The sequence below is a fragment of the Manis pentadactyla genome, chromosome 4 (genome assembly GCF_030020395.1).
Source record: "Manis pentadactyla isolate mManPen7 chromosome 4, mManPen7.hap1, whole genome shotgun sequence".
Lineage (NCBI taxonomy): Eukaryota > Metazoa > Chordata > Mammalia > Pholidota > Manidae > Manis > Manis pentadactyla.
In genome coordinates, this window is record NC_080022.1 from 20497744 (window position 1) to 20510924 (window position 13181).

Sequence of the window (13181 nt, forward strand, 5' to 3'; positions counted from 1 at the left end):
CCAGGCAAGCCACCACCCTTCCTCTGGCCTCCCCTCAGCCTCAGCCGTTGTTTCAGAAAGCCACTGCAGGCCAGCCACCCAGTACCACCCATTCCCTGCCTGAACCTCAGCACATACCCAGCCTGGGTTTTAGACCTCACCTCTGGGTTTGAGGGCTCCCAAGGCCAAGGCTGTGCTTCTCATTCCAGACTGGGGCTTCTGAGGACAGGGCCATGTGTCCTGCAGGGGCAAAATCCCTCTTGGTCATAGCGCTCCTTCCTGACGAGCAGACAGTCACCAGGATAGGATTTCAAACCCATGGCTGGGGAAACTGAGGCAAGGAAGCCCTCTGCCCTACCTGCCACTATGAATCAGAAGCCATATCCTGCAGTCTGGACATACAAGGTCTTAATCATGCCAAACAGCAGTGCCTGCAATTCTTTCTTCCTATAAGGGGTGCAGTTTCAGGAAGGGGGTGAGCATCAGTTAGAGGGAAAAGGGAATGAGCAGGTGGATTCCCTCAACCCCCAACCTTGAATGAGCAGCTGGAGAGCAGGTTTGGTAAGAGATTAAGGTCAAGGAGGGGAATGAGACATTCCAAGATTTATGAGCCCAATTCTTCTCCCTTAAATTCCCCTCCAAGACCCCAGCCCCAGCCTGGTCCCTCCGGAGTCATGCTGTGGCCCCAGGCTAACGTCAAGGCCCTAGCCTATCCATCAGCTGTTGCCAGGGAATTTCCTCCTCAACAGGTTCCAAAGGGAGGGACTCAACTGACACTAGGGGCCCCCACTGGTGGAGAGAGAGCATGGCCCTAAAAAGGCAGCCAAGAGTCCCCTGCACCCTCCCAGGAGCTGGGGGTTCACAACCTCCAGGAAAGCTTAGGCTGGTAGGTGGGGCTGAGAAGGAGGTGGCCGCCCAGTCCTGGCACCACACCCAGTCCTGCCCTTTCAAAAGGCCAAGAGATCGGGGATCCGGTCACAGGGTGTATGACCTTGGGTGGCTGCTGCTCCTCTCCAGGCCTCAGCCTCCCCCCAACACCATGCAGGAAGTGGCTCAGGTATCCCAGGTGTACCCCTCTCCAGCTCAGCTCCCTCAGCACTGAGCCCTGCCCTCTTTCCAGTCCAGGGGTGTCACCTAGAATCTGGGTGATGGGCTGAGGCCATAGCAGCTACCTCGAGGAGTCCCTGAACCAACTCAAGTCAAAGCTGATGATATGGTGATTACCACTCCACCACGCATCCATTCTCCAGAAGAGTGAAACTGAAGCTCTAAGAGAGGGTCTGGCTCTGCCCCAAGACCTGGGTTTTATATGGTGGGGTGGTAAAGAAAACAGGATCTAGGGACAGAAAACTAGGATTAAAATTCCAGTTGCACCAGAAGTTTATGTGAAGTCTCTTGCCTTCTCTCAGCCTCAGATTCCTCATCTGTAGAATGGGTAACAGTGCCTCCCTCCTACAACTGTTGAGTTGAAATGAGAAAATGCATGTAAGGACTTGGCAAATTGTAGCAGGTGCTTTAACAAAGGTAGCTATCATCATTGTGGGTAGTACTAACATAAACCCAAGTGGCCAGGGGAAGGAGAGGGGAGGTCCTGACCTGGCTGGAGAATAGCTCATCCTCAGGCCAGACTGGGACCCCCAGGGCCTCAGCTTAGGAGAGTCAGCCAAATTCCTCAAAGCCCCCAGCTGTCTCTCTCCCCTATTCGTTAAAGGCCTCTCATTAGTGAGCGTGGGCACCTGCCCTCCACATGTAATAAGCCTCATTAGTATCTTAGCCCCAAGCTCTGTGCCCAGAGTCTATGTGTGTGCACACACGGGAGGGTGGGGGGCTGCAACAGGCCACCAGCCAGGAGACAGCATCCTCACCAACCACACCCCCTGCCTGTCATCAGCAGGGCCCATCACCACCCAGCTTGTCACCTGCCTGCCTCGCACCCGCACCACCTGTCACCCACCCAGCTCGTCACCTACCCAGCCCATCACCTGCACCACCTGTCACCCACCCAGCCTGTCACTGGAGCTGCCTGACAGGCATCTGGGTCGGGGACAGAAGATGGGGAGGAGAAGACCACAGGGGTGTGGAGCTGGGGGCCCCAGAGACCCTGTAGGACCCCCACTTCAGCTCAGCATCCTGCAGCATTGCCATGGCAACCTCTCAGGCGCAACCACTTTCCTAAACATCCCCCGCCCCCCAGGCCCTGCTCTTAGCTGAGCTGAGGCTGAGAAGAGCCTGAGTGACAGCAGAATGGGGCAGGAAGGAGGGGTTCATCAGCTGGTTGGCCTTGGCCATCCTTCCCTCTCTGGACTCGGTTACTCCATCTGCAAAATGGAGGAGTGGGAATGAGTGAGGCCCCCATAGAGCAGGCCATCCCTCTCTAGCCTGGATTGGCTGAGCCAGCTGCCAGTTAACCTGTGAGGGCTGGGGGGTGGGGGGTGGGGACAAAAGGACAGGGGTTAATGGGTTCTTCCACACTCTGCTCCTGACCCAACCCAGAGAGGCTAGGCCCCTGGCCCAAGTTCACACAGCAAAAGAGGAGGAGCAGCATGGAAGGGAGAGGGGCTCTGCCACAGGACAGCCAGCTGGAGACGCCACACTGGGTGACCCAAGGTGACCGGGGGCTGAGTTGGCCCCCACCTCTGAGCTGCATTATTTATAAAATCCAGAGCTAAGCAACAGCTGCGGTGCTGCCCCTCCAGGGGGCACATGCCACAGTGGAATGGAGAAGACAAGGTGCCTCCTCAGAGAAGGCCCCTGGGGTCCCTGGCTCCCTCCACAGCTGGCTGGGGCTGGAGCTGAGGTGGGAAAGGGGCAGCAGCTCCATCCTTCCGTCCGGCCCCTCTCCTCTCCACTCCTCCAGGCAGGCAGCGGCAGGATTACTTCTGCATGACTGCCCACTCCACGGGGTTCCAGAGACCCTCCTGCCTGCAGCAATCTTTAAAATTCCTCCAGCCCAACCTTGCTCCCTTTCTCCCCGCAGTGAATGCTCCCCGCGTCTACCGCATTGTGCCTGCCACCTCCAGCACCAAGCAGGCTGGGACCCAGGTTCCCGGCATCCATGGGCAAAGGTGGACTAGTTATCAAGGTGTAGCCCAATGTCCCTCAGAACCCACTGAAGCCCGGGCCCTGGCCCACCCCCTCAGAGCATGGCTCAAGCTAGGGTCAGGCATGCCAGCTGTGCCAAGGCAGATTGGGCACACACACATACAAATACACCGGGTGGGTCTTGGCATGCCTGGCCATGTCCTCTACTGCCAGAACCTGGCTGCTCCCACCTCTGCTCTGACCCCCTCCCTACCTCACCAATCCCCGCTACCCACAGGGTGGGCAGACAGCTGGGCCAGGCCAGCGCCTGTGGCTCCCCAGGGTACAAGAGGCAGGCAGGAGATCGATCCACTGAATTTTTTAAGGCTCTAATGGAGGCTGCATCCCAGGATTGGGGCCTGGGACACAGGCAATGTCTTGGGGACCCCGCCCTCAGTACTGCAGTTGCTTCCTCTGTCAGGTCTTAAGGGTCAGGAGAACCTTTATGTGAGCCTTGCCCCAGCATGAGAAGAGGCATGAATGGCCTCCAGGGAAAGAGTGAGATTGCAGATGGGGGGCTGTAAGCAATACCCGGAGGCCCCCCCAATCTCCCAAGCCCTAATGCAGGCAGAAGCAGCTCAGCCTCTAAATCACTCCCCTCATGCTGCCCTCTGAGGCAGATTCTGTGCATCTGTAATTAGGGGGTGGAACAGATGGTGGAGATTCCGTTTAAAATCATGCATCTAGTAAAGTAACCTTCACTGTCGGAACTGACTCCCGGGGAGACCAAGCCCCGAAGCCTGGATCTGTGTGGGGGGAAGCCTATCAAGCCAACACCTTCCCCATCTCTGCCCTGAAATCCCAGGCCCAACGTCCCTCTCAGGTGAGCCAAAGACGGGGGTCTGGCAAGCACCTGAGGAAATGCAGGCTGGGGGCAAGTCCACCCTCTGCCCTCCACCCACCCCTCCACACACGCACATACCTGCCAGGGCCAGGGCAGGGCTGGGTACTGAGAGTTCTTGGCTGAGAGAGCAGGGTGACCAGGTGCCAAGAGCCCCCAAAGAGGCCCCAAACCCCCAAAGCCCAGGCCAGGGTGCCCAGAGCACAGGGTCTTGGGTGGGGCAGCCTTGAACCAGATGTACAGTCTCACTGTCCAGGAATGAAAGGCCTGGGGCAGTGGAGGGTGGGGGGTGGAAATGCCTCCCCAGGAAGAGGAGGCCTGGGAAGAGGGGGAGGACTGGGCAGCAGAGAAAGAGAGAGAGCACACAAGAGTGAGCAAGTGTGTGTGCAAGGCTGAGGCCGACTGGGTGAGGGCCTGGGAGAGGGGGACAGGGAGAAAAGGTGGGGTGGGGGAGCTGTGATGAGGAGTGCACTGGAGGGAGGGTGTGCTGGAATGCGGAGGGGGAGAGGGCTGCAGAGGACTCCCGAGGGATCTGGGACAGGGTGAGATAGGGGGATGCAGGTAAGGCTACTTGTAACTCTGAGGGGTGAATGGGTGCCGGGCTGTGACTGAGCTCAGGCTGACTTGTTTGCGGGGAGTTGGGGGTCAGCGTCAAGAGGTGTGGGGCTGTCCTTGGCCCTTAGATGGCCAAGGAAGGGACTGTGGCTGGGGCTTGCTGGGGACAAAGAGGCAGAACAGAGGACTGCCTGTTTGAGGTGGCACTGGGTCCATGCGGGAGTGTATGTGAGCATCTGTATGCACGTGCTGCGTGCCTGGGAAGGTATGAAAAACTGGAGGGACATTATGTGTTTAGAGAGATACCAGAACTGAAGACGGTATGGCTACAGGGGGTGTTCTAGTCCGAGTGGGTGTCGAAGCAGCATGTGTATGTGCGATGTGGGGGAAGGCGGTGAGTGTGGAAAGGTGTGGAGACCTGGCTCGGTGTGTCTGGGGAGGTGCTGCTGGGCTGCAGCTGGGGGAGATGTCAGGGCTGTAGGGAGACTGTGTGTGTGCACAGTGAGGTGCTGGTGCTCAGAGAGTTTGAGTGTGTGGCAGGTATCAGGGCTGTAGCGGGGTCCTGGGTGTACCTGGGAAGGTCTTGGAGTTGGAGAGTGAGTTGGTGTTTGAGGATGTGGTAGAGCTGTGTGTGTGTGTTGGGGTATTAGGGATATACTGAGGGTCATAAAAATCTGGGGTTTGGGTAAGTACTGGGCCTGTAAACATATGGTAGGTGTGTGGCGGTTTTGTCTGGGAGGGCCTGTGGGGCAGCTGGACGGCAGGAAGGCGTGGGTCTGTGAAGAACTTGTGTCTGTGGAAGTTTGGGGCTGTGTGTTTGTAGGTGGCAGTTGTGTGTCTAGGGGTACTGGAACTGTGAGCATCGGGGAGCAGCTGTATATTTAGTGGGTGTTGGGGCTGCAGCTGGGTCTCTGTGCTGACACAGGAAGGGGCTGCAGGGTGAGGGTGGGTGCCCCTCTGGGGAAATGAAGGGCAGAATCTCCCTTTGCACAGAGGCCGGACTGGGGGCTGCCTGCCCACCCACAAACTGTGTGCGGGGGTGCCAAGACAGGCAGTCCATCTGTCTCCGCCTGTGCCCAGGCCTGAGGAGCAGAGCCGCCTCCTCACTCCCTGGGGGGCGGCAGCGGATCCCAACCCACCCATCTGCCTTCAGATGGTCGAGGCAGGAGCCTCCACAAAGCTGCCTGGAGGGCATCACTGTGTTTGGAGAGGCACAGGCTGGGGGGTGGGGGGAACTGCACAGCAAACAGATCTCATGGAGGCTCCCTTTGAAAACCACTGACGCCAGGAGAGAGGAAGAGGGAGGGCAGGGGCGGGTATGTCTGTCCTTGTGCGTCTGTGTGGGTCAGTGCCCAACTGTGAGCCTTGGAGCCCCTTCACATGTGTCTGTGCTGATGGCCTCTGTTCAAGCAGCATCCTGGCCTTGGAAACAGCCCTTCCACCAACCCAGGCTACAAGCTCACCGCCTCACACAGGCAGCTGCCCCCTCTTATATACACACTGCCTACGCTCACACACAAACAGCCCCCACACCTTCACATCTGCATAATGCTGCACCCTCACACACATGCAGCTCACCCCCAGGGCCCTGTACCTTCATGTATATGTACCCATTACATACAACCCCTCAACTCTGCAAAACCAGGTACACGCACACACACCTGTCACATATATATATACGTACACATCTGACAAGTAGCTATCACACAGGCACCACACTCTTGGATCTCCCTGTCACACCCATATCCCATCTCACATGTGCTCTGTCTCTCTCCCACACACACAACAGGCATTCACCATCTCTTATACCTGTACATACGTGCACACACATAACCTCACCACACCAACTCTCAAGACGGCTCTGCCACACCAGCCAATTTATCTATGTCCTGGCCAAGCGGGCTCCCACCAGCTGAGAGGCCCTCCTGTCTCCCCACCCTGCCCACTGGGCAGGAGCTAGGGGCATACCAACCCCAACCCCACCGCAGACACCACTCCCTGCTCCCCAACACTGACCTTCACTTCCAGAGAGAAAGAGCCCTCTTTTGGCTCCGGTGTGACTGCTACTGCATGTGTGAGAGTGTGACTGTGTGTGTTGACATGTTCTGAGACCCCATGACGAGGCCTGTGTGTCACAGCCTGTATGGGAAGCATAGGGACATGTTTCCCAGTGATGCCAGTGAAATGGGGGATGAGTGTGAGGAGGGGACTTGTAGGTCACAAAACGTGTGTGTGTGTGTGTGTGTGTGTGTGTATGAGGCAAGGCCTGTGTGGACAGATGTGAGTGGGGGGCTGCATTCATAAAGGAGACACATACCAGTAAGTGGTGAGGATGATGGGACATGGGACAAGAGGCATGTCCATTTGCAAGCAGGGGTCAGGACTGGAAAACTGCTCTCAGTAACTCCCTCCTGCTACAAAAAGGGCAGGGAGGAGGGGTCTCTGGGCTGCTTTTCTCTCGGTTTCTCCCTGACCTCTTTAGCAGCTGGAAACTGAGCTGGGGGTGGAAGGAATGGAGACTTGGCTGGCCTGGGGGTTTGGGGAGGGAAGCAGGAGAAAACACCTTCCAGATTCTCATCAAATCCCTATTTGTGGTTTGTAGCCTTAAGCCTCTCCTCTCTCTCTTTTCCCCTGTCTGGGTTTCCCCCTTTCTTTATCTCTTCCTGTCTCACTCACTCCCCCATATCTCTCCTTCCCCCATCTCTGTCACCTTGTCTTCCTTTTTGAATCTCCATGTCTCCAAGTCTCTGTCTGTTTCACTCTCCTTAGGCCCTTCCATTTTGGGGACTCCTCTTCTCTCTGCCAGCACCTCTGTCTGTCTGTCTCTCCCAGTCCTTGTCCATCTGTCCGTCTCTCTCCCTCTGCCTGTGTGTGGGTGTCTCTGTCCATCTGTTCTACCACCCATCTGTCTGGTTGTCTGTGTTAGTCCTTCTAAGGGGGCCCACTCCCTCCCTAAGGCACCCACCCCCAGGTCAGCAAAGGCCTCTCCTGGTTCAGGGCATGGGGTGGGGGTGCAGAGTTGCAGCTTCTGGAAGCTTCAGTAGCAGCTGGGCTGAGCTGGGAGTTTGGGGCCAGCCAGCTGCAGAAGTGGCCCCTCCCCTGGGCTCCCAGGCCAAGGACCCCAGAGCAGAAAGAGGAGAGAAAGCAGGGCCTCACTACAGCTGAGTTTGTGTATGTGTGTGAGGGGGGAGGCAGGGGAACTCACTTTGCCTCCACTTCATCATTCCCCCCAAAGCCAGGCCCTGCAGGAGAGGGATCTTCAGTGCCTACCTTCCTTACCCCCTAGCCAATGGAAGAGACACTGGGGTCCAGAAGGGAGGCGATGGGAGATGCCAGGCCTTGGGGGAAGGAGGAGCTAGGAGCCATAGTTTCCGGTCAGCTGTTGCTGGGGGGGGGGCTCCTTCCCTCTTCCCTTCCAGGCAGTCCCTGGGGATGGCCCCATTCTAGTCCCAGCTCCAGGCATGGGGACCGCACAGGCAGTTCTTTTCAGCTCCCTCAGGGGCCATTCCCACCTCTCAGCTACCCCAGAGCCTCTGATCTATAGGGACATGGTGGGATCACACGAGTGTCTCGCCTCTCCTCAAGTGGAGGTTGGTTCTGGACAGGTGGGGATCTAGGCCCTGTCCAGGCACTGGCCATCCTGAGAGGCCCCAGGTAGCCCACCTACCATTGCCAGACCAGTACCACACAAACACACACACACACACACACATACAGCGAGCCCCAGCAGTCATGGCCACCACCCCCACTCACCCGCCAGCAACTCAGAGGTCTCAGCAGGGAGCCCTGCCCCAGAGACCTGCACCTTACCCTGCACTGGTGGCAGGCTCCAAGGGTGCCCCAGCACAAAGCCAGCATCTGGAGATGGCATCCCTCAACACCCCCCAGGCAGCTCTGTCCTTCCCACCCCAACTCCCTCTCCAAGAAGAGCTCACAATCCAAATCTGATTATGGATGGGGAAACTGAGGAAGGGATGGGAGGACACAGCCATTCTTCCTGAGACCCCTGCGTGGGATCATAAGTGAGGAATAGGGAAAGCAAGGGACGCTGCAGGGGCAGAATCTGGCTTCTTCCTGACCTACCTCGGGCAAAGTCCATATTGGCTGCACCCTCTGCACAGCCCTTTCGCTGGGCCAGGGCCAGGGGCTGGCTCCCTCCCTCTAGAGCTCTCCTTGCCCCTGGCCGCGTCCCCTCCCTCTGCTTGCCTCTGAGCAGCCCTCTCTGCCCTCTCCCTCCCAGCGCTGGCTCTCTCATCCTCAGCTCTTGGAAGCCTGACTCACTGTTTCCCCTCCTCTCTCCCCTCCCTCTCTCTCCCGGCAGCAGCGCCTCCCCCTCCCCTGGGGGGGCTCTGGCCACAAGGGTACCCGCCTGCTCCTCTCCCCAGGCTCTGGCTCCCCTCTGTACCCAGGAGGCCCCCTGCAGCTGTTCCAGTTCTCTAACTACAGAAAGGTGAAGGCAGAGTGCCTAGGTCCCAGACTGAGCCCTGCCAAGCATCTGTGGCCCTGGGCAAGTGGCTCCCCCTCTAGATTTGGACTCCCCCTGTCAAGCAAGTGGGGGTCCAACTGAATGATGTCCTGGCGTCTCTAGGACTCTAATGTTCCCCACCTTTAAAACCTCCCTGCTGCTTGGCTTAGAGCACCAGCAGCCGTCAGGCTCTGTACCTGCCCCGCCCCCAGGTCCAAAGGCCCGGCTCTGTTCCCAGACATCTGGAGAAGGCAGAGGGGAGACGCTGCCCTCAGGCAAGAGCCTTAGTCAAGTGACCCCTGGAATCAATCCCCCTGTCTCTCTCTCCATTCTCCCTCCTCCCGTGGGAGTCTTTCCCTCTCTCTCCCACCTGTCCTCCTCCCTCTTCCCAGAGACATATCCTTGTCTCTTCTCCAAACACAATCCCAGCATTTGATCTTGGGGGAGAAGCCCTCAGTGCCCACATTTTGGGCTGTGGGGTAGGGTTTGGCATATGTCCAGGCCATCTGGGTCCCCTGGGCCCCACCTCCAGGGGCTGTGATCAGGGTTCTTCTCTCTCACCCCCTCATCATTGGCTTCTGTCACCATCTCTCCCTCTCTACACCTAGCATGCGGTTGTCTGGGTCTCTCTTCTCCCCACCTTCCCCATTCTCTCCCCAGCTCCAGCTGTCTCCCTGGGTGGGGGGGGCATCTGCTGGCATTAGCAACAATGTTACCCCTGCTTCCTCCTGCAGTCCCCAGCTCCACCCTATCCTGGCTTCCCCCCTCCCTGCTCTGTCTCAAGAGACCCAGGAGACCCAGAGACAGAGCTGGGCTCCATCCCATAATAATCTGCTTGACCTCACTCCACCAGACCAGAAATGTCTGGGCATCTGGTGCAAAGGCATGGCACCCCTTAGTCTTGTGCAAAGACCCAGAGCTCTGTATTCCACAAACCAAAACCAAACAAAAAAAGAAGTTGACCTGGGGGTGGCACAGAATGGGTAAGAGGGGAAATGAGGGCGACCAGGTTAGCGTGGAGAAAGGCTCTGTCGACTGGGGAACTGAAGCAAGAGGAGGGAGTAGCTCTTACTGCTTCAGCTTGATCTAAGAACAGGCAGTATACCTTTGGGCCTCCGCCAGTCCACAGCAAGCCCCCCCACTAAAAAAAAATTCTTCTGCCAGGGACACTTTGCCCCTCAAGCCTCCAATACACAACAATCAAGTGGAGATCCCATCCTTTAATCTCTTTTAGGATCCAAGTGCAACCTCCCACAGCAGACCTCCACTTAGCTCAGCAGGGGGTTCCAGAAGCCTCCCTGCTCAGTTCTAAGCAGGTGGAATGGGGGGGAACAAGGCTCCTCAACTCCAAAGTCCCCATTACCAAGGGCCCCACCAAGGACTGGGGAGCAATGCAGAATAATCCTGGGATCCTCATACCCCCAAACTGAGAGGCTGCGTTGACCATACACAGCACCTGGGGGTGCTGGGACTCCCTGTCCCTATGACCCTGCTTCAGACCCCCCAGTCCAGCAACCATCATAAACAGCAAGCACTTTTTCTTTATGACACCAAATTTCTCCAAGCCCAACAGCGCCTTCCATCACTACCTCAGCCATAGATCACATTAAAAACTCACAGAGGGCAACTTAAACACATCACATTTGTTTCTCTCTATATTATTTCAAAAGTAACGGCATTAAAAATGGATTTTACTACAGAAAATAAATATCAGCACGTGGGCTGGGAGCCCAGGCAAGGCGAGAGAGCCCACCAGGAGAATGAATGTCCCTGAGGGCTTGGGCACAGCTTAGGCACTGACCAAGGAGGTGGCTGAGAGGCCAGACTACAGCCAGGGATGTAATGGGATGCCTGGGGAGGGGGCAATGCTTGCCCATCTAGGCATCTGCCCCAATACCAGAACAAGTACGACAAGGGTCGCTGGTTTGGACTGGTGTCCACTGGCCCCCAGAGCTCATGCCCTCACTGATCTTTGCAGTCTTTGAAGGGTGGGAGCTCTGGGGCAAGAAGTTCCCCAGTCTCTGGGGTTTATTCCAACTATTGACACAGCAAGAGAAAAAAATGAATTCAACTTACTATCCAGTTTGATTTTCCATTGCTATAAAAATAAATATACACCTATTCAAAGGAGGGAGATGACAAGTCGTATATACATGCCACCTGGGGGGTCCCCCACAGCTCACCACCACAACCCAGCCTACACTCCCCCCAAGCTGGGGGTGGGGGGTGGACAGACTGGTAATCTTTCACTCACTGCCCAGCTCACACAGCTACACACACCGTCCACACGGAACAGGAACAAGCCAACAATAGAAACACCCCAAATACTCCTGGCAGGACTCTGCCCAGGCCGGGTACATGCCCCCGCCCCGCCGGCGGCAGCGGACAAAATGTGGCCACCCTGACCCGGAGGCAAAGCTTGTCCTCACACCCTGAGCTCTGCCCAGGGAGTTGGGGCCAAGTCCCGCCTGACACCAACTGGTCCGGCGGGAAACGCCTGCCCAGCCAGACAGGCACGGGCCCCCAAGGGTCTCTCCTTGTGCTCAGGGACTAGGTTGGTGCAGCCCAGCCCTGCCTCCCAGGGTGACGCCTGGGCCCAAATTCAGCTGGCCCTGCCAGTCAGGCACTGGTGCAGAACGGAGGGCACCAGGCTCAGCCCCTCTCAGTCCAGCCCCAGGGCCCCCAAGCTAGGAGGGAGGGGGGACTCCCCACCCCTCCACATCTGGCCCTGGCCCCCAGGGTCTGCGGTAGAGAATTCCCGCCCCCGCTTCTCTCTCTCTCTCTCTCTCTCTCCCTCCTCCTGCTCAGTGCCCGTTGCCCGCCTCAGGGACAGCCCCAGCTCCCGCCTCCGGCCAGCAAGGCCCACATCCTTCCTCCCTCAGCTGGCCCCTTTGCCTGGCAGGAGGCTGGGGGGAGGTCAGGCTGCTGGGGAACCCCTCCAGCTCCCATCACTCCTCATCCCCAGCCCCCGAACTCTGGGTCGCTGTCCCTTTTCCTGTAGAACAGGAAACAAGGTTATTTCCTAGAGTCAGAGCCAGCCCCCTGCCCCTCTGGCTCTGCCCGGGGACCAGGACCCAGCGGAAGGCGTTCTCAGCCAGAAAACGGAGGGATTCAGCAATTCACCCCCAGCTCCCAGCCCAGGGGGCTGACAGCTGTCACTCAGCACCCCACCTCCTGGGGAAGAGGGGGCCCGATTCAATCTGAGCCCCAGAGGAAACGCATTGATAGGCATTTATTTATTTATTTATGCAAAAGTGAGCCGACTTTGTTCGCCAGGTAACCGGGCACGCGGCCCAACCCCTCCGGCCCAAGCCGCCCCCAAATCCCTCCTCCGCCCCACACCCCCTCCGGGTCATTAGGTCCCCGCCCCTCAAATCCCAGAGCACCAGCGGAACCTTGGGATTTGGGGGTTGGAGGGGAGGGGTTCCTCCCTCCGCAGTCTCCCCCTTTCCCAGCGCCGTTTCTAAAATCCAGCCTTGTTCTGCGCTCCCACGGTCCCCCCTTCATCCCCCCAACCCCCCCGCATTCTCAGCAAGCTGGAGAGCAAATTGCAGTTTTAAATCCAAAGACGGAGGGAGGGGGAAGGAGGAGGGGGCGCGCGGCAGCGCTGGGCGCGCACCTCGCCCCCGAGCCGGGGGAGCTGCGGGGCGGCCAGGAAACCCGAGAACCCCCCCTCGCCGCCCCCCCTTCTCGTCCACCTCCCCCTCCCCCTTCCCGGCGCTGCCTGCCAGGTTTCGAGCCGAGCCCAGCCGAGCCGCGGGCCCCGGTGGAAACAAAGACCGATCGCACCGCGGGCACCGCAGCCACAGGGTCCGGCGGACCGGACCGGGGCGCGCGGAGGGGGCGCGGGCCCCCCTCTGGTGCGCTGCACAAAAGAGCCCGGCCGGCCGGTTCCCAGCGGGGGTCTAGGGCTGGGGAGGAGGCGCTACTCACCGAAGTGCTGGGCTGCCGGCTCCGTGGGTCCGAGGCAGGCGAGGGGCTTTGGGGGGCGTCTGTCGTCCGGCGGCGGCAGCGACGCGGGCGCCTGGCTGCTGGGGAGAGGAGTCGTGGAGGAGCCCTGAGCCGCCCGCGGTTGCTGACAGCATGGCTCGCGCCTCGGCTCACATTCTCCGCCGCTAACTCCGCTGGACACGGCCCCTCGCTCCCGCGGCACCCCCCACCCCCCGCCCCGATCACTCCTTCGCTCTCTCTGCGCCCCCCTCGTCCCCCCGCCGCGCACACACTCTCACAACCCTGGACACCCCCGCCCCCACCCCCCCA

At 58.7% G+C, this 13181-nt stretch overlaps 1 protein-coding gene across 1 annotated transcript in view; it reads right to left on the reverse strand.

Moving 5' to 3' along the window:
* AHDC1 (AT-hook DNA binding motif containing 1) overlaps positions 1-13181 on the reverse strand; it is a 64137-nt gene that overhangs the window by 50524 nt on the left and 432 nt on the right. Inside the window, 1 exon segment of the mRNA XM_036914910.2 lies at positions 12855-12949. The gene's annotated coding sequence lies outside the window, so the exon portion shown is untranslated.